Here is a 24,455-nt window from a genome sequence, read left to right as displayed (position 1 = left end):
TCACTTCAGGTCAGGTGCTGCACTGGATGACTGGGTCACTGCACTGCACGTTGTAAAATATTTGCATAACGGATTTTAAAGAAACACGCCACGTGTGATTCACCCACCCCATGCGCATTTAATGTAAGATAGATGACTCACACTACTGGCGGGAAACTGTTTACTATGTCACCGCCACAATGTGCACGCGCTGCCTTCTGCTTCAGAACGTCAGCTTATTCACGCGACAGCATTCCGGGGCTCTGCACGAGCTCTTTGTCATGCACAATCACAGGGGGTTAGGGAGAGGAGTGAGGTATGGGATAGTCAGAGAAAGGAAAACTGAGTCACGAAGTGTGGCAGACGATACGAGAGAAGGACGAGAGTGCATGAATTAAATGTGAAGTTTTTTTTCTTTTTTCTTTCTAATAACTGAACTTGTTCCATCAGTGGGAAGACAGTTTTCTCATTTGTCGGCGTAGGGAGTAATTTCACAGCACAAGCACGTCAATACAGAAGATGCAAACCAGTTTATATTTTTTGTATTCATTTACTTACGTTTTTGCTACGCCTGCTGGAATTGATGTTACTGAGAGAATAATACAACAAGTTCATGGTGATGCCACAGAGTGCTAGCGGAAGTCAGGCAGCCTTCGCTGGGACGTGGGCGGGGCCTGCAAAGAAACAGGAAGGAACTGCCGGGAGAACGTCCTGGAACCCTGCACGCTGAATGCTGGCTGCCGAGGGACACGCGGAAAGAGCCCGGTGAGTGGAGGGGGAGGGGTGTACGCGCGTGTGTCTGTGTGTGTCCGAGTGTGTCTGTGCGTGTCTCTGTCTGGGTGCGCGTGTGTCTGTTTAAGGGGGGTGCGTGTGTGTATGCAGTGTGTGTGTGTCTGTGTATGCGTGTGGCTGTGTATGTGCACATGCGTGAGTGTGGCTGTGTGTGTTTGCGCACGGGAATCTGAGGCAGGAGATGGGCACGGCACCGTGCGCTCCCATGAGGTGAAATCTGCGCTCGTGCCCATCTCGTGTCCACATTCCCAGAAACGGGTGACAATAGTTGTCGAGCAGACTAAGCAATTCTTCGCATTGCTTGAGTCTAGGCTCGACCTAAAAACGAAAAGGAGGCGCGTGGAGTAGTTGCAAAAGGTACGTTTATCACAACAAGCCCCTAACACGTCTGGTACAGATGCAGACTCTAAAGTAACTGACAACATTATAAAAGTAACTGACAAAATGGAACGTAGGGGTATAGGGTGACCGGAAGTACCAATGATTAGGGGATAATGTGCTTACATCTTAAAGGATATGTCTCATGCTAAAGAGTGACTCGTGCCATCCCACGTCATTACATCACTAATACATATATTTTTCAAAAACAATAAATAATCATAATTGTACAAATTTATATTTTTCATAAATACATCAAAGTATACTTCCTAACCAATGTGTTGCTTTTACAAAACTTGTACAAGTTGGCAAAAACATTTTTAAATTATTGACTGATCTACATAGTTCTGCATTCGTCGTGTTTTCCAGGATGCGATAATTATTCTACAACAGTATAATTTGTTATATCTTTCAGTAACCACTGACAAAGTTCCTTTTGAGTGGTTCATAAGATTTCACAAACAATTAAGGGAAAGGGAATAAGCCACTCCTCATAACAATGTTTGTACAACAGAGGGAAGAATACAAAAAAGCGCAGAACCGTTTGTTGTAAAATAATATTACATCCTTACCCAGTATGTAAAGGTTGCAGGGTACCCTTTCTAAATAGTAAGTATGAGGTTGGAAGTCCCTGTGGTGTCTCCAACACAAGATATTGCTCCCAAGACATGGATCGACTTCCTTAAGTGTTCCGCAAAAAGCTGAAGACCTGGCTGTTCACATACGGACATTGGGGACTGCACACCTACACGCTTGCCCAAGCGCCACTGATCAGTGCGCTATACAAATCAATATAACATATAAATGACTATAACAACATATCTAACACTCTATTTTATGTTCCAGACAAAAGTTAATTTTACACAAGTTGACATTATAAAACAGGTATGTCTCTTAAACTAAAGCTGGTAATGCTTTAGTAGACAGTTTGGTGTCTCCCATATGTCTGCACAAGCTACTAGATACAAAATAATCTTCACGTCACTAGAGACTGATGCTGATCATGGGGATAAATAGAGAGGAGTGTGGCAGTGATACATGTGTTGCCTTGGAAGAAGGACGTCAAGTCTGAAAAGCACCAGCATGGGGACTGCCATATGGCTTTCTTTTAGAAACTAAGCGGTTTACTTTGACTAAAAAGGAATTTTTTTGATTGGCTGGTCAACCACCAGAGTCACCCGACCGAGGCACATAGAACCCCAGTGCCTGGAGACCTACCGGTGAGACAAGTTGTGCGTTACAAGAACTTATGATTGATTTGCCTTTAACTTTTGGCCCTATAAACTGATTTGCACCTAAGTTGGATATCGCTTGGTGTAATCAGCGAAGTTCGAGCCAGTCAATTTTCACGAAGATCCATGCAGGAGAAAAATTTTAAGCAGTTGTCAAAAAGCAGCATTTTGCCATTTTAGCTTCTATTGGCAATTGTGCTTGCACCTACAGCCAAAACCACTGAAGGTCATAAAAGTGACACTTTTGTGAAAAAGTGTCACTTTTCTGAGATTGTCAAAATTTGGTAGCTCTGGAGACCCAGGACCTGCTTCCCTCAGCATTTCCAAAGCTCCCGATAGCCCTTGCAGAGATAAGACTCATGATCTTGCAGGACCTAGCCACGTTCCGCAAGGTTATTGAAAAAGGAGGGAGGTCCATGCACAATCTTGGATTTACCAATATATACAGGCACCCCAATTCCACTTAGGCTGCCTTTCAACCATTGTTCCAGTTTGTAGAGCACACTAGTTCTGTAAAAAGATTACCTGCAGATCCCTCAACTAGTTTCCTTAGTTTCTGCTCAGCTTCTCTGCAAGTTCCTTTCTACTGCTGTGGTTACGTTACATCTAAAAAGTTAAAAAGAACATTTGTGTTAATATACCAGAATTCAGTAGTATGTCAACGATGCGAGTAACAAAAGCAAGTCGATCCATCAAACTTTTAATCACCTAAAATTCACATCGCCCAACATGTGCATAAATCTACTCTGTATTTATGCACAACCCAGCATTGGTGTAAGCAGGTATACATAAATCTGGAAGTTCACAGATATAAATACCTCCAGGGGAGTAGCTGGGAGGGGAGAGCGGAGTGGTCTGCCCTAAGCGGCATTGTTTTTAGGGGCAGCGGAGGTGAGTAAGTTGTGTCTGTCGACTACCACCATCCCCACGCCCCCTCCCCCGAGAACAAGCAGTGGATAAATTACTGAATGCTGCTCTCCTAGCTGAGACTTTCTAGCAACGCCCTCACGCCCAGGACAGATGCAAAACGACTCACCTAATTTACAGATGGTGGACGGTGCTGGGGCAAATTGCACCCATGCGAGGATTTCGTACACATCTCCAGTGTAAATTTTTATTACTTACAATGTCACTCTACTCACTTATAGCTTGTGAAGGAAGTGCACCAATTTTCACTTTATCCAATCCCCCTCTATCGCTTCTTCTGTTCATGCCCTTCCCTTCTATTAGAAGGCCAGCCCAAAATGATTAAGAGTCTGGGAGGGCCAGTTTCACTGCACCCTCGTTGCAGCCAGAAGTCTAACAATTAGCAACTGGTACTGAGAGTAGGGTAGGATCATTGTCTGGCATTGGAAGACGCTTACTAGTGGCCTTTGAGTGATCATGGAAGTACGAACGGGGGAGGGGTGTGTTGGTGTGGAGTAAGGAGTTTAAGGAGACCAATTCTCCAATCCCACACAAACATCCCATCCCTCCACCATGTCCGAGTGGACTGAGGTGACGAGTCACTGACTTGCATACTATTATGGCTCCAAGTAAGATCACAGTGAAAGTGTCCAAATGAAGTACACTATACCTATTCATTCAATCTATTAAAAACAATAGACTTTTTAAGTAGACATGTTACAAACCCACGGCCCCTACAATCATTCTTTCTCCATCCGCCGCCTTCCTCCTTCGCTCTAGACTAATTCTTTCTTTTCCCATCCTATTTCTCACCACTGACAACCTAGTTGTCTACCCTTTTATTTTCTCTCCCTACCTAATTTTCTTGCTTTTCCTCTTCCCATCACTTTCCTTCAGATTTTAAGTTGGTGCATGTTAGCTGCAAGCATCTCATCCTTTCCTGTTTTTTTTTACTTTAGCATACTGGTACTTGCAGTCCTGAATTTATAACATGAAAGACAAAAATAAACCAGTATGCAAAAAAAAAAACATAAGCTGACATACTCTTCACAGCCATGGACCTTACTGCAATGCAGTCTCAAATGTAATTAATATACCTACAACAAGATCCATGGTAGGTTGGTCCCATAACTTCTCATTAACTATTTTCCAAAGGTTTGCTTCTCCAAGACAACAAGCTTTGCCACCATCCAACTGTCATCCTAAATGTATCTTCACCAATGTACTAATGCTTTAAAAGAGACTCGCTCATCACCAAAGGTGCTCTAACAAAAAAATGAATGGTCACTCTGTAGTTCTACTAAATGTTTTGGGGCCAGAACCTTTAACCGTCTAGGTCCGAGTCATTCTATCCTTATTGCTGCACTGGGTACGCATTAGAGTTCATCATCAACATTTCCTATTAAAGAATGATACCATTTCGCTTACTTTACCCAAATCCCTAGATCAAAATCTTTCCTGGCACGTTCATACTTGGTTGCCTTCTTGCCGCCGAATGCATACCAAACTATAAGGCTGATGAAATATAGCACCCTAAACAACCTCGAAGTAGATGATCTCAAACATAGATTATCATTCTTCCTAAAAGAAAAATATGATATTGCAGAATCCCACCAAAAATGTGTTAATTCATACCTACATTCCCCCCCCCCCCCCTTATGTCGACTTTTGGGACAAAGCCCTCACCACCAAAGCACATAGGTATCTTAACATCACCCTGCTATGGAAATCACTCAATACATATGTGATCAGAACCTGCTAACGTTGGATCTAAAATTACTTTCATCTAGGGGTGTTCAGGAAATTCCTCAACATCAAATAGAATAGAACAAAAATAACTGTCTAAACATTAGATGGGGACCGATTGACAAGGATGCCTTCCACAGTGACCTATTTATACACAACCAAATGAAGAATAATCAGATCCTGCAAGAGGATTCGAGTCCAAGTGAGGTAATCCAGGCCTTTACCTCTCTCATAACGTACATGGTCGACAAACTGACCAAAAAAGATGAAAAACCCATGAGTTTGTTGGAGTGTGAATGCATACGTATGGGAAGTCTACGATGGAAGCAGGGTTTGCAATACTAAATATATTCGTTTTTACCAAATTCTGGATTGTTGATAGATAGATATGATAAATGTGGAACTACTATGTAATAATGGCCTTTATATGATTAATCTGATAGTATTATGTGATGAGGTACTTTGCATGGTATATTAAAACTTAATAGATGGGGCGTGGCCAAGATGGCGGCGGAGTAGGACGCCTTTCCGTGCCGCTCCGGCGCTGATCCAACATAGCAACTAATAGCACGATTTTGGGGGCACCCACGAGCCCCTAAGGTAGCGGAGACGTTCGCCTAGCAGAGCGGCGGACGTTGGCGGGGTCCCCGGGGCGGTGGGACCCCCAGAGCGCCTGCCAGGACGTTCGCAGCCTACGGCCTGTGAGACCCCGGGCTTTCCAACTATCGCGGCCCGGCGTGGTCGAGGGGCGGGGCCCTAGATCCGCCTGCAGGCACTGGAGCAGACGGACGGCTGAGCGGACCGGAGTTTGGACGAGGGAGGTTCTATCGGCGAGACCCGGCTCATACCCCGCCACGCCGGGGAGAGGGCCTCTGGCCGAGTAGCGCCACTTGCACAACCGGTGGCCCCCTGCTAACGCCATCGACTGGCCCCCCACGTGGGTGGCGCCTGCGGCTTGCTTGAACTGTCCGAGCCTAGGGCCGGGTCGCTGCACGGAGCCGGACGACGACGGAGCACAGGAGTGACTCTATCGCTCATTGGTGGCGGAAGCTTGGAGGACCGAGGCGGCGGATCGCTGGCCCCCTGGAACTCCCGTCTGGGATACAGAAGACGCTCACGGTCGAGTGCCTGGGGGCGAGGAGCCTGGAAACGACTGGAGGCGAAGGAAGAACCGAGTGCTTGGCCCGCCGGCAGCCTCCGCTGCATCCTTGGCCACGTGGAGTCGACACAGGGCGTCATGTCTACAGTGCAGCGCAAACGAAACCAGGGAAAGGACAAGGCCTCTCAACAACCGGCCTCCCCTGGAGCAAGTGGGTCATCAAGGCAATCTGATGAAGATGCTCCGGTGACGAAGGCCTTTATGTCGGAGCTGTTTGCCTCCATCAAGGAGGACATATCGGAACTCAGGTCGCAGCTCGCCTCCGACCTGCGGGAGGTGCGGAGGGACGTGGACGGCATAGGTGAGAGGGTGGCGACCCTGGAGGACAGGGACTTGAGCGTCGCCACAGATGTTCATATGCTCCAGCAGGACATTATCCGCCTCACCGAGCAGAACCTGGACCTCCAATTACATACGGAAGACCTTGAAAACCGCTCCCGTAGGAACAACATCCGTATACGGGCGGTGCCCTGGGACGGTGAGGCGGGAGACCTCCGGGGATACGTACAGGAGCTGTTCCTCCAGGTCTTAGACGAGGAGGACACGAAGGAGATACGGATGGACAGGGTGCACAGGGTGGGCCTGCCGCGGCGAGGGGGGGGTCCTCCCCCCGACATACTGGTGTGCGTCCACGATTTTCAACTCAAGGAGAGGATACTGCGGAAGGCCAGGACCATCGACTCATTGCAATTCCGTGGCCATAGACCCCAGCTGTTCCAGGACTTGGCGGCCTCTACCTTACAAAAACGAAGGGACTTCCGTCCTATCACAGCATTCCTGAAAGAGAGGGGGATTGCCTACTCTTGGGGGCACCCCTTCAGAATAATCTTCAGATGGCAGAACCGCCTGGCCCAAGTACGCACACTTCAGGCGGCAAAGGAGCTCCTGGGATTGGCGGATGTTCCGTCATCGCAGGCCACGGCGGCCTCCCCATCTCGGCGGCGCCGCCGATCGAATTCCTGGCACAGGGTAGGGCGCTCTCCCGCCGGATCCCCTGCAAGACAACGCCCGGACCTCTCTACTAGCCTGCAGGAACGAGGAGCAGCGGTCGCTTCGGTGGCATCGGCCACGTTGGCTGCTTCACAGCTCAGCTCTGGGGCGGCGTGAGCCCCAAAATGGCGGATTGGCGCCGGGAAGGCTCGGGCCTTCTGATCGAGGGTGTACAAGTACTCTGGTGGAGACGACCTTGATTTCGGCCAAGGGGAATAGTGGCTTCATTCCTCTGGGCTGTCACTCGATTGGGGGCTCCCTACGAACTTCGGCCTACTGATCCCGTTGAGTATGGTTTTTGCACTTTTTTTTCCATTTTTGTACAATGTTCTGTGTTGGTTCGGGGGGGTTTTGGTTGGGGGACTGTTGGGGAGGGGGAGGGGGGACCGTGACGGCGGGCCTTTGGGGATGAGTGTAGAGAATGAGTGGTGGAATGCGCGCCATGCTGTAGAGGGGCTGCACCTACGACGGTTCTGGGAACGCTTGGGAGCACGTGGTGGGGGGGAGGGGTGGAAGGAGGGTTGGCCGCCATTTTGTATTTCTGATAGCAAGATCTTTGGGAGGTGTTTATCATGCCGATTAGTATAGGCACTTGGAATGTCAAAGGCTTGAATTCCCCTCAGAAGAGACAGAAGGTCCTGAAATACCTTGTAGACCATCACCTTGATGTGGTGGGGCTCCAGGAAACCCACTTAGCTCGAAAGGATGAAATGCGGCTCCGACACAGGGCGTACCCCATTGTGTACAGGTCCTCAGCTGTCACGAAGCATCGGGGGGTGGCGTTAATGTTTAAGGCAGCGTTGCATTTTCAGCCTGTGGGAGTCCGCACTGATAGAGAAGGACGGTGGTTGATGGTCAAGGGGCACATCCAGGGCAGGTTGTGTACGTTTGTGGTGCTCTACTTGCCTAATTCTGGCCAAAATAAGTACTTGCAGGAGCTGCTGGAGAAGGTGGGGGACTTTGCGGAAGGACTTGTATTCATGTTGGGTGATTATAACTTGGTTTGGGATGGGGAGATGGACAGCTCTGGGGGTCGAAGGGCGGACACGGGGGTTTTCTCGGGGAGTACACAGAGGGGGGTGGAAGAGATGGGGCTGGTGGATGGTTGGAGGTTTTTTCACCCTGCTGTGAAGGACTATACGTTCTTTTCCCATGTGCACCACTCCTACTCCCGCCTGGACTACGTCTTCCTCAGCCAGTCCCTTAGAGGGAACATCTTAGACGCCGCCATTCTCCCGATTTCTGTCTCAGATCACAGTCTTCTAGTGCTCACGCTTCGGTGGTCGCCGCCGGACACCGCGAACCGGAAATGGTACTTCCCGGCCTCGGTGGTCCGAGACGATGTATCCCATCAGGCCTTGCGTCAGGCCATCCTGGACTTTTTAGATAGCAACCCTCCCTCGGACACGTCCCTAATGACCACCTGGGACGCCTTTAAGGCGACGATCAGGGGGACGTGCCTGGGCCTCAACTCACAATTGAACGCCTTGCGTAGGAAGGAGAGGGAAGCGCTGGAGGCAGAGGCGCTCACGCTTGAGAGGGAACACAAAGCTAATCCCTCGAGGGTGACTCTACGTCCCCTGACGGCAGTACGGGGCAAGTTGAAGTCTCACTACACGAATAGGGCTGAACTCACACTGTTGCGGCTGGGCCGGCTCTCCTACTCTGGGGGCAACAAGATTGGTAGACACCTTGCCCGGCAATTGAAGGACAAGAGGGAGCGGGAATACGTAGGTGGGATTAGAGACGTGGCAGGAGTGCTCCAGCACGATGACGGAGCGAAGGCTGATATCTTTGGCCGCTTCTACGCTGCGTTGTACGCGGGGGAAGAGTTGGACGCGGCTGATCAACGTGCTTTTTTGCAGCGCTTATCGCTCCCGCAGGTACCAGGGACCTGGAACGATTTACTTGAGGCTCCGATCACAAGGGAGGAGGTCCTCGCGGCTATTAAAAACCTGAAACTACACAAAGCCCCCGGCCCCGACGGGTTCACCGCTGTCTTTTACCAGACCTATGCGACTGAGGTGTGTGACTTCCTGGCCGCCCTCTTTAACGACATGTCTGGACCTGGGGTGAATTCTGGGACCCTGGCGGAAGCAGTGATCACGGTCCTGCCGAAGCCAGGGAAGGACCCGGAGCGGTGTGCCTCATACCGCCCTATAGCCTTACTCAACATCGACGCCAAGCTCTACTCGGCTATATTAGCGAGCCGCTTGCAAGACCTGCTGCCGTCGATTATCCATGCGGACCAATCGGGCTTCATCAAAGGCCGCCAAACGCATGATAACACCCGGAGGGTCATCCACCTTATAGAGAAGGCGGACAGGTTCCGCATCCCGGCGGTCTTGGTGGGGCTGGATGCGGAGAAGGCCTTCGACCGCGTAGACTGGGGCTTTCTCTTCCACACGTTGCGGGCATTTGGGTTTTCCGATCGTTTTATCGCGATGGTAAGAGCTAACTTCTGCAGCCCGCGTTCAAGGGTGGCGGTGAACGGCCACTTGTCGGCCTTCTTCCAACACTCGCGAGGCACTAGGCAGGGATGTCCCCTCTCGCCCTTGCTGTTTGCACTCAGCATTGAACCTCTGGCGCTGGCAGTCCGGGAGCATGAGGGGGTGAAGGGCGTCCCGTTCGCTGGGGAACAGCACAAGATTACCCTGTTTGCGGATGATGTCCTCTTGTCGTTGGCCGACCCCGCTAACTCCCTTCCGTATGCTCGTGATATACTGCTGGAATTTGAGGCGGTGGCCGGCTTCAAGGTCAACTATGGCAAATCGCATGTCCTGAACCTGACTCTATCTCAGGCCGAGGTGACACGGGTGAAGGCGACGACGCCGTTGGCCTGGGCCTCGGGCTCCCTGCTATATCTCGGGGTACACCTCACCCCGACAGTGGGCGGTCTCTTTGCGGCCAATTTCCCGCCCCTCATGGCCAGATCACGCGTGGAGCTGGAGAAATGGAAGCCTAGATTCCTGTCCTGGCTGGGACGGGTACATGCTGTCAAAATGGTCCTTCTCCCCAAGTATCTATACCTGTTCCAAGCCTTGCCTATTCCGCTGCCCTCTACCTTCTTTAGCCAACTCAAATCGACGATGTTGAAATTTATCTGGCAAGGTGGTCGGGCGCGGCTTTCATTTACACTTCTGCGGCGCCTGCGGAATGACGGAGGGGTAGGCCTTCCGGACTTCCACCTCTACTACAAGGCGGCCCAACTTAGAGTTATGGTGGAGTGGTCACAGCAGTTCTCTGACAAACACTGGCTGCACATGGACCGGAGTGTGGCAGGCCGGTCCATCTGGGACCTAGCGTGGAAGCCGAAGCGAGACCGCCCGGTAAACGCATACATTAGTACCCCCACGGGGACCACGCTGAAAGTTTGGGACACACTGGCCAGTGACGAGAGGTGGACGACCTTCCCATCCCCATTCACCCCTTTGCATTTTAATCCGGAGTTTTCCCCGGCGCTCACCGAGGGCCCCTTTGACGTTTGGAGGGAGGGGGGATGCCGGGCATTACTTCACTTGTTCCATGGCCCCGACCCCTTGACGTTCGAGAACTGCATGCGGGACTATCAAGTCCCGCCGGGGGAAAGGTATCGGCATTTACAACTGCTACACTGGGCCACTTCACCCGCGGTGCGAGAAGCAGCGACGAGACCTTTATCCGACTTTGAGGCCTTTCTCCTGAAGACCTCGGCCATGAAGGGGGCTATCTCCTTTTTATATCAGCTGCTGCTCCGCTCGGTTCTTTCCCCTAGACCGCGTTACATGGAGCAGTGGGAGGAGATGGTTGGGAGGGATATCACTGACGGAGAATGGTCGGCGCTCTGGAAGGACATGACGCAATTTAACCACTCCATACTCTTGAGGGAAGCTCATTACAAAACCCTAACGCAATGGTACATGGTTCCGGCCCGACTTCATCGCATTTTCCCGGCGGCCACGGACAGGTGTTGGAGGGGTTGCGGCCTCTTGGGGGATTTCCGCCACGTTTGGTGGGACTGCCCGATCATTAAGCCCTTCTGGGCCGAGATCTTATCGCATATTAAAGACATTTTGCAGTACCCTATCGATGATTCCCCCGAATTCGTTTTGCTGGGGTTGAGAGATCCCGGCCTGGAACACCAATCGCGAGCTGACAAAAAGATCTTATGGCTGTGCCTCGGCGCGGCCAAGCTCACGCTGGCCTCGGCCTGGAAACGTAAGGAGGCCCCGGCGGTTTCCCTTTGGCACTCCAGACTGTGGAGACTTTTGAGTCTCGAGAGAATGGCGGATATATTTATAGGCAAATATAAAAACTTCAAGCACGTGTGGGGCCCCTTGGTGTCCTTTCTGTCTGCTGGCTTGCCTTCGGCTGTTTGCCCGGCGTCATTGAGGAACTTGCACTTGTTTCAACTCTAGAGTGTGCTTGGTGTATGAATGAGATTTGCGAGCGGCGCCGTCACGGGGGGGGGGGGGAGAGGGGAGTTTTGTTTTTGGGGGGAGGGTAGGGAGTTGCTTTGGGACAGTTACTTCACCGAGATGGGGCATACTTGACCGCTGGAGAGCTCTTGGACTAATTGCTGGCTGCACTGTTTGAGCTACCCCTTGGCGGGGGATTGCTGTGGGACTGCCGACGTTACCAGCACTGAAGACTTTTTGCTTTACTGCCTTGCCTCATCTTCCTTTTCAGCCTTCCCACTGTGTGGGACCTTTCGTGCGCCCACTGTGACGCCTGTTGTTAACTGTCATTTTTTCATTGTATGCAAAATAAAAATTTTACAAAAAAAAAAAAATACACGATTAACCTGAAAAATACTCAGTAACTAAAAATAATCTTTTTTAATAATTTAACAAAATGAACAAATACTGAGAACTTTACATATAGAAATTAATTAATTCGTTTATTTAATCATTTAAATGTATTACTATTATATTTAGAATGCAGAATAGAACCAGTAACATTTTCCTACATGCATACAATTCTATAGACTGTAAGTATTTTGATTAAATTAAAAAAATACTTTACTGATTGATATATTTGAAAAAAAAAAAAAAACTTAATAGATATAAAAATAACGAAAATTAAATGCATTTAGAATTATGTAGGGTCAGTGATTGTCTGATTTATTCTGAGTGTGAAAAAATACAGGTTAACCTAGAATATTATTTTGCTAATTGCCACAGGAGCATACAAAACGAAAAGAGACGTCTGCAGTATTATATCCAGTTCTGAAACCCTCATATGGATTGCTATGTCCAATTCTGGAGGTCTCATCTTGCCAATTGTACCCACTGCTGTCGGTCACCTCTGTGCGGGGTACACAGCTATCTCTTAGTCAGGCATACCCAGGACCATTGCTATTATGTGGCGTTTTTTTGCATACTTGTGGATGTGCTGCGCTTGCCACTTACACTACCATCTGCTGCATAATTAGCAGTTTCTAGCTCACATGGATCAAAAGTTACTAAAATTGCAGCTACCCAAATAGCTGCACAGTGGAATGCCCTATGCAAAGGTTGCCTGGTCATCAATTCTGTAGCTTATTACTGTATTTCAATGTTCAATTAGTACTAATAAGGTGAAACCTTTACCCAGATAGTGCTAACGTGTGAAAAAAGCGTACAGAATTATGCAGTTATACTATCACATATGTGCCGCATTCGACAGCATAATTTGGATTTTCTTGTTGCAGATTTTAGTCAACCCTCCACACAATTTGGCCCTCCCCTGTTGCATATTTCCAGTGATCCTGCGTTTCCCTTGAGGAAGACAAACTGCATTCTTTAAGGAGTGTTCAGTTATGCCACCTTGATCCACAGAGAGATGGGCAAAAATGGTGGCATACCCCGTGATTCCTGGGACTTGTATTGTAGAAATTGCAGGGCGCCAGCATAGGAGTCTCTTTGTTCCAGCACAGACCATGCAATGAGGGAAACAATAAAAGGGTCTGTTGGAAGCTCAAATGCATACACCGATGTTAGCCATGTTGGATCCGGCACTGTTGGCACAGAAAAGTGCTCTGCATGGGAAAGGGCTTGTATAACTGCCAGGAGTGCCCAACTGTACTGTTGTCTGGATCCCTAATGCTAATTGTCGATGTCATAGGCAGACATGAATCTAGCAAATGCTCCATGACATAGGTCTGTCTCACGGACTGTGGTCTTGTTGGACCAGGAGGGGCGTCCAAAGCTCTCGCCTCAGTGGTGGAAGGCTACTGCCTTCACCAGGAGTTAAGCAGCATGAGGGCAATGGTGGAAACAGTAGGAGTGAACGGGTCGTTTTTACCTTATGTCACTGGATTGAGGCCTACAGACTTACTCACTTTTCTAAATTTCTTCTGCTGTCTACTTAACTCACCCTTGGTCTACATCAGTTCGATGTAAAGTGCTGCACAGCGCAGGAGTGGTGATTCTATGATGGATGTAGGTGTGCATGGAAAGGGTAGAGTACAGGTATGCAGCAGTGTTGTGCACTACCTGCATGGTGAGTGCATGTACCGAGTGTATGTATACATGCGAGGAATACATTACATGAAAGATGTGGTGCTGTGTAGTGCATGTGCAGCGGAAGCATGTGCTGGGTATACAAGTGCTTGTGAAAAGTACAATACATAAAAGGTTAATTGTTGTGCAGTGCGCTCAGGATGAATGTGTGTTCTGGTAGTGCGTGTTTGCATGCAGCACACCTTTGCACAATACAGAAAGGCTACAGTAGAAAACAGTAGGCAGAGCAAATGTGTGTGCTGAATGTATGTGTGCTGAATGTATGTGTGCTGACTGTGCTTGCTCTTTGATTCAGTGATAGATCACAAGGAGAGGGTCTGAACACATCTCGGGAACAAGATGGGGCTGATAAGGGAATCATAATGAGTAGCGCAAGGAGCCAGGAAACTTTTGATGCACATATCACTGTGGCTGACATCCAGGTGTTCACTCTAGTCACTCCCATGACCTGTCCTTTGGGACTATCAGCTTTGGAGTATTTCCTGCTGTGATAGGAGCATTTCAAGAGGAAGAAGAGAGAAAAAAGTGTAGACCTAAAAAGAAGCAGAGCCCCAGAATTAAACTTCAAAGAAGAATACAATTCCCAGGTCCGTTTTGAAATGAGCTCTTACAAACTGAAGATCTTGCATTGGTGGTAAATGAGACTTTGCATGTTTTAAAAAAAAAATCTGTGACTCTAAACTACCGCCACTTGTTGCAATGCCTTATGAAGAGAAGATAAATAAATAAGCTGTTCATCTAAGAAAAAAAAATCTGTTGTCTTAGAATTAATAACCCCCACCAAGACTTTAGTAACAATCATACGTGAAGGTGACAAGCCAAACCAAGTACCGGAAAATTCTCTTATATGCGAAAATGAAGATACTTCTGAGATGCCAGCTGAATTGCCGCATGAAGGTGACATAAAACAGATCCAAAGACACTAAAAACTCTCCCCTCCTTATCAGTAGAAGAATTGACTGAAGGGTTAGCATTTTTAATTTTACATGAATAATGAATGAATTCACTTTTGTTTTTTAATTTACAGAACCGATCTCAAGTCGGATGGCTTTTTCACCAGAAAAAAATGAGTAGATGCCTTTACCCCATCTGATCAAAAATAACTGGTTTCACTGTTTTCTTATGAAGCAATTTCTAGACTACCTTCAATAACGCCAATTTTGTTTTGGATTTGCCAGACCAGAAGAAGTCTGGAGGTGGTGACTGAAATCACTGTCTGGTAACCCTCTTGCACAATCTACGGCACACAAAGATACATGATCAATTTCTTCCATTCCTCAGGAAAATATGTCAGCCTCCATCCTATTGTATGCCCCTCTGATGTCCTGGAGTAGTCAAGCTTTAGGCAGAAGATGAGCTTGACCTGAAGCTCCTGACTGCGGAGACCGTGCGTACTCCACAAAAGGGTGCCCTGGCCACAACTCCTTCCATGAAAGGGCAATTTACATAATTAATCTGAATGCCCGGCCAAAAGCACTGCGGTTTCCAAAATATCTTTCTCTAAGACGCTGTCTAAGTGGCTCCGTGGGTTTACTTTCTTACATTGATTTACTAATCCTGACCTCTAGTGGACTTGCAAACAACTTTGTGACCTCAAACAGAATATTCATTAAGAGACCTTTCAGTGTCTCATCCAGATCTGGAGTCTGGCCGCCACAGAACAACCTGCTGATGCTGCACTTAACCAATATCCAAGAGGAACTGCTGCTCCGTCTTTGCCAATGTATCAGTCAGTTCAGCTCCCTGTTCTAGTTTTTTTTTTAAACAAACTTTATTGTGCCATTTATTTAGGGGGCATTACATCACGGCAAATGGTCTTGGCATTTTACATTTTTCATCATGGTGCAACATGACCCATTAAACATTGTAATGAAGTCTATATACTTAGAATCTTGTACCCAACAGTTCCATGACATAAAAACATACACTATGAGAATACACAGCATTTATATTAATCCATTTTAGTTACTGATGTCACTAACGTGTTGTGACATGAATTTGTATTTTTATACTCTAAAACCAAGTCAACTACTCCCTCCCTCTCCCTCCCCCTTTCTGGTCCGACAGTGTGGTGTTGTCTAATTAGTCTCTTGGTCATTCAGTAACATGAGTGCCAACCTACATCATTGGTACATCAGGGCCATTCCACGTAATCTAGTCTGATCTTCCCTGTTGGTGTAATGAATATCATGGCGGATCAGGGTAGTTGATCTGCCATTTTCTGAAAGTTTTCGAAAAATGAATGTAGCTAGGATAGGCTGCTGCACCGAGAGAACATTTACCTGTGCAATAATGCTCTGCCAAATCAACTCATTTGTCAAATGCGTCAGAGGGAGCATCATCCTCTGGTATTATAGAGACATAAATCAGCCTATCATTACCATGGTAAGCAACTGATTGGAAAACATTGGATAGAACCAAAAATGTGGAAAGTAGTATTAATCTACGTCCTTCCATTCAGCAGAAGGCTCTCAGGCTCTTTCAATACTGGCAAAAGAAATCATAATTTTTCTCCTCCATTGGCTTGACAGTAAAAGACAGATTTTCTATAATGTGTTGGAGGGAATCTTTTAGGTCAGATACTTGAATGGATCTGGCTTTAACCTTCTGCTCATCATTATCTTTCCCATTTGAGTCAGCCAGATCCATGTGCAGTCTTTTCGGGAAACGAGGACTGTCTCTTGCACTGAAGACAGAAGACGCTCCCATTTCAGTCATTTGGCTTTCCGATTGGAACTTTTAAAGTTCATCAGGACAAATGAATCACAGTGATCTGGTTTGGGGAACATGTTGACAGCCTGGTATAACTTTTTTTTCCATTATTTTACAAACACACCCAGCCACCCTCAACAGAAGGGGTGAGGATTTGCTTCCTTCAAGCCACTTAGGGAAGACTACTCTTTGGCTCTAAGTCAAGTGTATCCTGAGTTTTCCCACCCAGCCTTTATCTGAAGGGTGACTATTAAACTCCCAGGGTCGTATTACAGCAAGGGTACACCTGTAACTAGTCGCACTAGGTGCAAAAAGTAAAAGGGCACCCTTTTACGGATAATGCGTTGTCCTTGGGACCGGCTGATTGAAGCAGGCATCCCACCTTTCACAGGGCAGCAGCTTGCCTGCACATTCAAGGTCATTAGAAATCCATCTGCAGGTGGGCGCACTGAGCGAATACACCTGAGTGCAGTGCAGTGCGGTGTCTGAGTGGCTCCTCTGGACACCAACTCCCCTCCAGAGAGGCGCACTGACTGTGTGCCACCTCTATGTGGCGTACCGTCAGTGCCCCCTCCTGACAGCCTCTTTACCTAGCAGCGCAGAAGCAAAGTATGTCCCTTATTTGCAAGGGGCCATGGCCCATGGAAATGAGGGAAGCCCTCTTTTGGGATAGCACTGGTGCTACATGCGCCCTGGCATTACCTCTATTACAGAAGAGGCTTGCAGCCCCTTCTGTTATACCACCAACAGGGGCGCAGAAAGTGGCACTTCAGAGCCATTTTATGTAATATGCCCCTGGCGTCTATTCTAAAACTTCAGAACATTTCTCATATTGGTAGGTTTAGGCGAACTCAACCCTTCATGTGGGGATACGAATATTGTTTTACTCCCACAAACTATCATAGACCCATTTGGAGTCTGAGATCTCTAGTAATTTGATTTCTCCTTAGGTCCTCTATGCACGGTATCCCGCTTAGCTCATATATTGCTGTCTATACTAAATGCTGTGGGGCTCCATACTCTACTTTTGTGATTAATGGGGCTCTCTTCCCTTTTGAAGCCCTTAATGTTTGCTCCTTGGACCTCCAGTGGCAAACAGATATTTGAGGCAAAGAAGCTTTTAATTTCTTCAGAGATTCAAGACAGCTTGAAATGCATCTCTTTGTAAGGGGAAACAGCCATTACAACGCAGCCATTTCCCCGCATAACCTTAACCCCGCATGCTTTACAACACATGCGTGGTTACCACATATAGCCCACTTCCGCTTCCTCTTAACGATGTGAAATGCACCACGTAGGAGCATGAAAAGGAGAGGACGTGGAGAGGTAAAGGGAATTAAAGTTTAAACAAGCATTGGAAATGCAATAGGTCTCGCAGTAGTAAAGTTTGAGCTATAGGTGTTATTTATTTTTTTGTTTTTTATTTATGTGTTGTTTTTTCTAAATAGCTAAATGAATAGCTTTCTTCTTTACAAAGCCAATAGTTATAATTTTTGTAAATGTGACACCTCTAGCATTTGTAAAGCAACATGTTTTGTATTAACGGGACTTATATGTGACTTATATGTATTGATATAAAAAAAATCAATGGCTTTAAAAAATTTTTTATAATTAATACGTAAATAAAATGGATTTTATTTTATATTGCCAATAGCTTAAAGTTTATTAAATATATTTAGTGAAGATGCTGTGGTTGCGCTGAGTGAGGGTGGGTGAGGGTGAGGGTGAGTGAGGGTGAGGGTGAGTGAGGGTGAGGGTGAGTGAGGGTGAGTGAGGGTGAGGGTGAGTGAGGGTGAGGGTGAGTGAGGGTGAGGGTGAGTGAGGGGTTGAGGGTGAGTGAGGGGTTGAGGGTGAGTGAGGGTGAGGGGTTGAGGGTGGGTGAGGGGTTGAGGGTGAGTGAGGGTGGGTGAGTGAGGGTGAGTAAGGGTGAGTGAGGGTGAGTGAGGGTGAGTGAGGGTGAGGGGTTGAGGGTGAGTGAGGGTGAGTGAGGGTGAGGGTGAGTGAGGGGTTGAGGGTGAGTGAGGGTGAGGGGTTGTGAGTGAGGGTGGGTGAGGGGTTGAGGGTGAGTGAGGGTGAGTGAGGGTGGGTGAGGGTGAGTGAGGGTGAGTAAGGGTGAGTGAGGGTGAGTGAGGGTGGGTGAGGGGTTGAGGGTGAGTGAGGGTGAGGGTGGGTGAGAGCTTTACAAAACAATCAGCGAACTCAAACCAATGCAATAACAAGAGAAACACCGAGCACGGCGTCAGTGTTGGCATTGCTGGGGGGTAGGGGGTAAGTGGTGATTTAAAAAAAAATGCGACACGGCGGGCAGGGGAGGGGGCGGAGCGGGGAGAGGGAACAGACGGAGGGAAGGCCAGATAAGGGGAGGGGGGAGGAGAAATGCGACACGGCGGGCAGGGGAGGGGGCGGCGCGGGGAGAGGGAACAGACGGAGGGAAGGCCAGATAAGGGGAGGGGGGAGGAGAAATGCGACACGGCGGGCAGAGGCTCAACACTTGACTGTCCCCAATTTTCAGAGTCAGAGCATGTAACAGCTTTTTTGGCTTCGAAAACAAGTTTGGGTTGACGGCCATTTGGCTTACCCATGATCGTAGGAGCAGTTAGTACTGGGGACAAAGTGTCCAACAGGAGTGGGAAGCGCACACGTGCTGGCTCCTCAAACAGAAGGTGGAATGGCGTCCGAGTATCAGCAGCAGCGGTGGTGCATCTCACAAGCCCAACAAGTGAAGGGTGCTTATGTATCTGCGTCCTTACTATGGGTGGAAGGTGGGGCCCTCACCTGCAAGAAGGGTGATTCGCACAATGACGTTAAGGATCAAAGTACGAACCACTCAAACAAAGGGAGTACATGCCCCACCATGTCCAGCAGGTACATTAAATTTATGCACAACCACTGTAGAGTTCACAGGAGATGAGCAGTGCAGGGATGCCAGCCTAGAATGAGAGCAGCTAAGCACAAGGTAGTGCAGTATCGCAGGCCCTGGAGCAATGATCAGATGTCTCAATTCAACAAGTTATTACCCATAAGTTGTGGATACGATGCATCCGCTACTGCGCTTGGAAAACGTGCGAACGAGTGCCAATGGCGTAGGGGCAAGGTCTAATATCTTACAGCAGCCACAATGCAGAGGGCCCAGGGCGTCAAGCTCAGAGGAAAGTGGCACTGTGCTGGTGAAATGCCCTACATGCAGTGTAACTGCTGCACCCAGCCCCCTCCGCAGTAGAGGAAACGACTCCATGGGCGTTCAGCACCAAACTTTGCCCGCCAGACTGCAGAGTTCAGGGTAGCGGAATAGTTCTCAGCGCCACAATTGCGATGGTGTCGGAGCGGCCTAGATAGCCCAGAGTGACAGGAAAAGTGCGCTTCAGGCAAGGATGCAGGCAGAGTAGCTCGGGGTATGAAAGAGGTGGATTTATAAGCGTACTTGAGGTAACCCTGATGTAGCGTGGGGCGCAGTATGCTCAGCGGGGGTTGCTTGGGCCAGACAGCGTCACTTTATGCAAGGCTTTGCCTGCTCTCGATCCCCGCAATCTGGTAGGGCACGAGCCGGCGAGCAGGTAGTGAGCGATCCGCTCCAGAGGTACCAAGCCCGGCTTGCAGGGTGAAGTAACTTACTGTGGAGGCCCGCCAGGGGCCGGTGACGTGAGGATTTCCCGGGGCCAACATTTTGGAAGTTGCGAGGTCGGGCCTCTGTCGCAGAGTTTCCTTCACCACGTGTGCACAAGGCTCTTGCTAGGAGATCCCTGCTCGTTACAGGAATGCGTACGCCAGTGTTTGGCAGGATATGTGGGCACTAGCGGAGTAGGCATATTGGCTGACAGGGAGGTTCAGACTGAAGCGTAAGTCCATTGAGGCCTATCGCCATGTGGAATCCCTGGGGCTCACGGCGGGCAGGGGAGGGGGCAGAGCGGGGAGAGGGAACAGACGGAGGGAAGGCCAGATAAGGGGAGGGGGGGGAGGAGAAATGCGACGCGACATGGCAGGCAGGGGAGGGGGCGGAGCGGGGGTGTGGGAGGAGTGCGGGAACAGACGGCGTGGGGAGGAGAGTAGGAGGAGGAGAGTAGGGGAGGCACGGCCTAGCGGCCGTGCAATCAAGAAGTGAGGGGGCGGGAGAGTAGGCAAGGCAGGCGGCTGGGGGCATGTGCACGCGCTTTTAAGCTCAATGCGCATGCGCATTGAGCTTAAAAGTCACGGGCACTGCAAGGAATCGCCACGATTCCTTGCAAGTTGGATAAAGAGTGGATAAGCCCCCATAGTCTCGCTTGCTCGATGCGCATCGACAGGCGAGACCTAAAAAAAGAGGGGGTGGTGTAGCACAGGGGTAAATTTGAAGGGATCCGTGGAGGGGTATTTCATCGAAGGGGTTGTGTTTTTTATCTTTTAAATAAAGCAATGGCTGCAGCGACATACTGAACTCCGCAATGATAACAGATCACTTAAAACGATCAGTCCTTTTTTGGCTTGATTCACACGCAAGAAAAATAGCATATGTGATACCATGAAAATGCCATTACCATGCATGGTTTTACAACGGAAATAGTTGTAAAGGTGTGCGTGGTAAAGACATTTTCATGGTAAAGGTGATGCGTAGCAATTGCATTCGTGTTGTAACGCATGCGTGGTAAAGGCATGCGTTGCAACGGAATGTGTTGTAATGTTGTACAACCCTTTTAAGGTGAAAACAATGTTGCTTCACGATTATGGACTAGACGGGAATTTCTAAAGTCCTTCCATGGATTCAACAATAGTGCTGCAAAGCACATCTTGTAACATACAGATCATAGATAGGTAATTTTTTTTAGACAGGCAAGTGGGCAACTGCTTTGGACACCGAGATCATTTTGTCACTTCCAGTTCAAAAGTTGCAAGCTTTCTGATACAGCACTGTAATCCATTTACTGGCATCAAGGAACAGCATACAAACTTCAAGCATTGGGTTTAGAGCCTTTTTTTCCCCTCAATTTGTTGTTATTCCAAGATTGCAAAGAAGGGTACCTTTCAGAAGTAATAAAGTCTTCCTAGTGCAAACAACCACAATCAGTGTGTTAGGTTCTAGATCAAGTAGAGAGGTGTGGTGCAGCGGCCCGGCAGCAAACTTAGGAGCACAGGGTACACGGTTCGATCCCCAGTTCCGGCGGCAGATTAGCTCAGCACCATGTGACTTTGGGCAATAACTCACTTAATTTCCACGACAGCCTTGAGACCCGTAAGGGTGAGTAGTTTGCGCTTTACAAATACACGATATATCAATTTTGTGTTTCTATCGGTCATTCACTATTTTTTTTTGTTCCTCATTTGTGCAATAAGTGATAGAAGGTCAAGGGGGCTCTTTTTGTGATAGTGTAAGTTTTGATCTCCCACCTCTCTCCAGAGAAGAGAAGAAAGAACAGTTGCGAGGAAAGTCCTGTACACTTCATAAGCAACCTTAATATCACAGGGAGATTCCCATATGATTCCACCACCAAACTCCCATCATAACGTTTTATTGCTTTAATTCATAATCACTGGACAAGTTCTCTCCATGAACTCATTACCTCATTTGTTATTTTGTCGCGATTTATACCATTGTTCCCATATATTTCTTGACCTCTTAGTCTGTAGACTTTCAGGCAGACACTAGGGATACCCCACTATATCACCTATGCCCTGTATGGGACCCTCCTGGAACGCGAGATTGCCTGAAAGATAACTTATGAACACCATTTATAGAAGGAGGAGAAACGAAGAGGGGTCTTTTGGTGGAGGAGAGTACCCAAATTCCCTGGGAATCCTTGCTTATCATCACAAAAAACAACTTGTCCAAGTTCAAATATTATCAACTTGCTAGTTGGGCATGGGCTCTTGGAAAAGATGGGAAAGGGAACTGCGTATAGGAGGAAAAGCTACAACAAAGTCAGTCCAGAAAAAAAGAGGTATCAAAGTGGTACTTAATGCTAGTACTGGTTGGGGAAGAAGAATTTACACTGACATCAGAGATCCAGGGGAAGGGAACGGTTGACACTAGATGCACAAAATGTATGGCAAGTATCAATTTCTACTCTTTGATCAACAATTGTATCTGCACCTCACAGAAAAAATCATCTGTTTACAGCGCACAGAGTTTATTCGACACTGAAGAGATTGCGAATACTGAATAATGCACTAAGGGGCATATTTACAAAGGAAGTGGCGGAGTGAGACTTTAGCCTTCCTAGCTTAACGCCTCACTCCGCCATTTCAGAAAACGCACAGCTGCACTATGTTTACATGAATATGCTGCAGCCCTGCATTTCCCCCTGCACTGGTGCTACACTTAACAGCCTAGCGCCAACGCAGGCACCCTTGCACCATAGTGCAAGGGTGTCTACGTTCAGGGGAAGATTGTTTATGTGCAAGAAGGAACTCCTTCCTGCACATAAACAATCTTTAAATGCTGTCTTGTAACTTCTATGTGTGCTGCTTAATGCCGCAACCATAGAAGTTGCAAACGGCATTTTAAAAAAAAATGTTCATGTGCAGGAAGGGGGACTTTCCTGTACGTTAAAAATTATCGGCCTTTTGCTGTTTCCATGTGTGAAAACAGCAAAAACTATGAGAAATTGAACATTTCTCCTCGTTGCGCCAGGGTAAGACCAGGTTTTCCCTGTTCTTCATTCTGGCATTTATAAGAAAGGCGTAAATAGGAGGCAGCTTCAGAATCAATAACTCTTCGGTGCTCTCAGGGCTGATAAAGGTATTTTCATAAGTATATCACATACACTTTTATCCTGAAAAGTACTATCATGATTATGCTTGTATAAGATGCCAATGCAGTAATATATGCATTCAAGAAATAACCTATATAAATCGAAATGCGTCTACCATTTTTTTACTTGTCGTCGCTATTGCATGTACACTGAGAATATTTTGCTGGGCTCGGCCTATTATTTTCTGGCTTCCCCACCTCCTGCGAACAGACGCAAAGTCAGAAGCACACGTGTGTTTTCACGCATGTGCAAAGTGCAGTCTACGAGAACTTTGGAAGAGGACTCTGACAGGGTGGGCACGTAGTCCTCGTGATACCCAGACAATGTGTTGTTTTCATTAGGAGAACTGGAATGGAACCTGGGTGAGTAACTAAAACATGCCCACAACTTCTGTACATACTCCACTGTAAATAGCTAGAGGGATAGCACCATACACAGAGCAGTCAACGACGGAACACTAACGCTGCTCCTGACAACGCCAACCTTTCAGACCATAGAATAACGCACGTGGAAAGCCGAGCATATCAAAAACATGTGCAAAGCCGGCAACCTCTTACCTGCAGCATGAACAGGAAGAAACACATCACTACAGCGCGCATGAGTGTAACCCATGCAAGTCAATTCATTGGGTGGAAAGTGTCACGGCAGCTTCCATGTCAGAGTCAGGCAGTACGTCACTGGCAGCCACAGTGCACACCCCAGGCATGATAGAGAGATGGCGGAAAGTATCGATAGCCCACTTTCTCAAACGATTTCATTGCCGCGAGCGCCTCCCCGCGGCCAACCTTTAAAATAATTGCCATATTATGATCACCCTCAATTTTATTTTGCTTTGTAATCAATCATGTTTGTTCCTTACCGGCGTTGCTTGGTATCTTATTGGACTCCTCCCAAAGTATTCGCCTCAGAAGCCGACTCTTAACCGTGCCGCACTAGAAATAAATATAGGTAGCTGCGGCTCACCGAGCTGAAGGTGCTTTAAGTAAGGACTAGCGAGTTACTATATTTCTCTACACTTTAGGGTAGCTCGTGGATATGCATCAAATTATTTAATTACGTAAATGAAAAAAAGATTTTAAAAAGTCTCTATTTCTGTCCACCGCCACTGTCACTTTCATAGCTGCCAAGGTTTCCGACTGCTTATGTTTCACATTTCCATAATTTCACTGTAATTATGAGTGGCATTCAACAAATAATAATAAGCTTTATTGTTTATGGTTATTTAAAACCGTTACAATTTGATTTTTAAAAAACCGGCTCAATTAATAAAACTTGTGACTTGAGATGATGCTATGCACCCTTTCCATTGTAACACCTTCCCTGTTGCTCAGCCAGGATGAGTGATGGAGTACTTGGT

At 47.8% G+C, this 24,455-nt stretch overlaps 1 protein-coding gene across 1 annotated transcript in view; it reads right to left on the bottom strand.

The window, feature by feature from the left end:
• THADA (THADA armadillo repeat containing) overlaps positions 1-23,734 on the bottom strand; it is a 1,588,234-nt gene extending 1,564,500 nt beyond the window's left edge. Inside the window, exons 1-2 of the mRNA XM_086927803.1 lie at positions 23,656-23,734; positions 2,907-2,987 (exon numbers count right to left, since the gene is read on the bottom strand). The gene's annotated coding sequence lies outside the window, so the exon portion shown is untranslated. The remainder of the gene's footprint in view (positions 1-2,906; positions 2,988-23,655) is intronic.
• Positions 23,735-24,455: the final 721 nt, after the last annotated feature.

Source organism: Lissotriton vulgaris, chromosome 6 (genome assembly GCF_964263255.1).
Source record: "Lissotriton vulgaris chromosome 6, aLisVul1.2, whole genome shotgun sequence".
NCBI lineage: Eukaryota > Metazoa > Chordata > Amphibia > Caudata > Salamandridae > Lissotriton > Lissotriton vulgaris.
The sequence above is the reverse complement of the archived record's forward strand: the minus strand, read 5'-3'. Positions and strand labels throughout refer to the sequence as shown.